We start from the raw sequence: 2,424 nt of genomic DNA, 5'->3' as shown, positions 1-2,424 counted from the left end.
ATAAACACACATGGGGTTAATTGAAGGGCGGAGAGATAAATGGCTCAGTGAGCCTCGCTTTTCTAGTTCTCAGGCCTCTTGCTTTCTGATGGTCAGACCAGGATGCAGCTGCCTTAGCCAGTTCCCTGCTTTAGCCGGCAAAGCTCACTTCCTGCAAGACATCCCCAAGGGGAAGCCACATGTACCTACCCCAATGCAGCCCTGGGTGCTGGACCAGCTGTTTAGAGACCCCTGTCAGCGCTGAGATACTTATACATTCACTGACTCGGCTTTCCTCCTGCAGTCGGCATCATTGCATCTGTTTTGTGAGATGGAGGAGGACCTTGTGGATTGTTGTTGGACATATGGGTTAATGGGTTAGTGTTGGACTTGTGGGCTTGGGCAGCACTGGGTTGGGATGTTTTCTTGATCGCACTTAACCTTTATATAAACTCTCTCTTACACATGAGTTTCTGCAGATTTGTTTCTCTAAAGTACCCAGACTACCACATGCCTTTTCAAGGAGCTGATCGTCCTCCTGGAACTCTGGGTAGGTGTAAACACGGACTCCTTTTCTATAAACTCAGTTAAAAGCGCCTGAGGAGTAGCAACTGGGTGAAGGAGCTGAGAAAGTCACAGTCTTTTGGGTCATCGGTGAGAGCTTCAGTCGGCCAACTGGAGACATGACAGGGACCACATAGGTGGCCTCTCTCAGGAGACACGTGCATCGCTTTATCAGTTGAGCTGCTATGGTGGTGATTCCAAGACTCTGAGGAGCAACTGGTGGCTTGAAGCACTGCTCTTGCTATTTTACTCTCTATAGAACAACAACGCTCCCAAACCCAGAAATACTACAGCCTGGATTAAAGGTTTGCAGTCTCAGTAGTGCTTCAAAACCTCCTAGGTTGTGATCCAACAACTGAGATTCCTGGGCTTAGCCAAGAACTACTGAATGGGAATCTGTGGGGAGAGCTCAAACAACTATGATGATTATCATTTTAAGGGTACGTGGGATTACGAATCACTAGCATACGGAGAAAACAAGCAAGAATCTTGAAATGAGGCTGATCCTGGAAAGCAGGGCACATAATTGACAATCCCACTGCTTCTTTGAATGTCTTTTAGTAACTAAAGACAGAGGAGTGAGCATTCAAAAACCCAAGCTAGATTACACTGACAGTTTAGTTAAAAACAACCACAAAATCTCTTCTAAAAGCAAAACTCCTGAACTGGTCATAAAAAGCACTTCACTATAATTCACTTCAGAATTATTTTTCTAGGTTTCTCTCTTTCCTCTTCTCCAATAGACCCTTCATTCAATACGGGCCTTGCACTTTCATCACAGATTTGCAATGTCTACTGTCTGGGGTGGGGGTGGGGGGGGTTCTCTCCCATCACAAGGCCTGGCAAAAACACTGTTCTGAACTGCCAACTTTGGCTTTAGGCCATGACCCACTCCAAAGTTGGGTTCTTTAGTGCATCTAGATACTGAACTTTACAGAGAACCCGCGGAAGGCTGAAGGGTACCAGTGACGCAGGCAGGAATGGGAGGGCGGGTGCATGCGCATTAACGGGGACCCGCGCACCATAGAAGGAAACTTCCTGTTCACGCCCCATGCACCCGCGCACCATAGAAGGAAACTTCCTGTTCACGCCCCATGCTCTCGATGGCTATAATGTTTGAGTTTATTGTGATAGCCACTGGTAAAATTCTTCATACCCAGAGTCGTACTTGTTTGCGCTGATCCCTCTCACTGCTTTAGCAAGCATGATGGAGTCCGAGTGGTGTGTCATGTAAGCCTTAGACTACTGACTTCAGGAGAAAGGCAAGCCTATCTACTCCTATAGAGATTGACAGCCTTGGAAACCCTACCCAGGACCGCTATGAGTCACAATCAACTCCGTGATAACAGTTTGTTTTTGTCTAGTTGGTTGGTTGGCTTGGGTTTCTCCTGATATACATGTCCACCGTACACGAGACAAAGTCTCACCATCCTCACCTCTAAGGAGCATTCAGGTTATACTTCTTCTACGACAGATGTCTGTTCTTCAGGCAGCTCATTCTTTCAGGGTTTTTCACTCAAACCAGAATTCAAATGCCTCTGTCTTCTGTCTTCCTTATTGAATGCCCAACTTTCGCACACATAGGAGGTGATTGAAAAAACACAGAGCTTGGGTCAGGTATACTTTTGCTTTCAAATTTAATCCTTGCTCTTCATGCTTTCAAGAGATCTTGTGCAGCAGATTTCGCCAACGCAGTGTTATTTAATTTCTTGGCTACTGCTTCCATGAGCATTCATTGTGGACCAAGCCAGATGAAACCCTTGGCAATTCCAATCTTTTCTTTATTTATCAGGATGTTACCTAACGGTCCAGTTGTCAGTATTTTTATTTTCTTCACATTGACTTGTAATCCACATTTAAGGATGAAACTCTTGATTTTTT

The sequence above is a fragment of the Echinops telfairi genome, unplaced genomic scaffold (assembly GCF_000313985.2).
Source record: "Echinops telfairi isolate 266 unplaced genomic scaffold, ASM31398v2 ScPeMD7_15;HRSCAF=58, whole genome shotgun sequence".
Taxonomy (NCBI): Eukaryota; Metazoa; Chordata; class Mammalia; order Afrosoricida; family Tenrecidae; genus Echinops; species Echinops telfairi.
Note: the sequence above shows the minus strand (reverse complement) of the source record.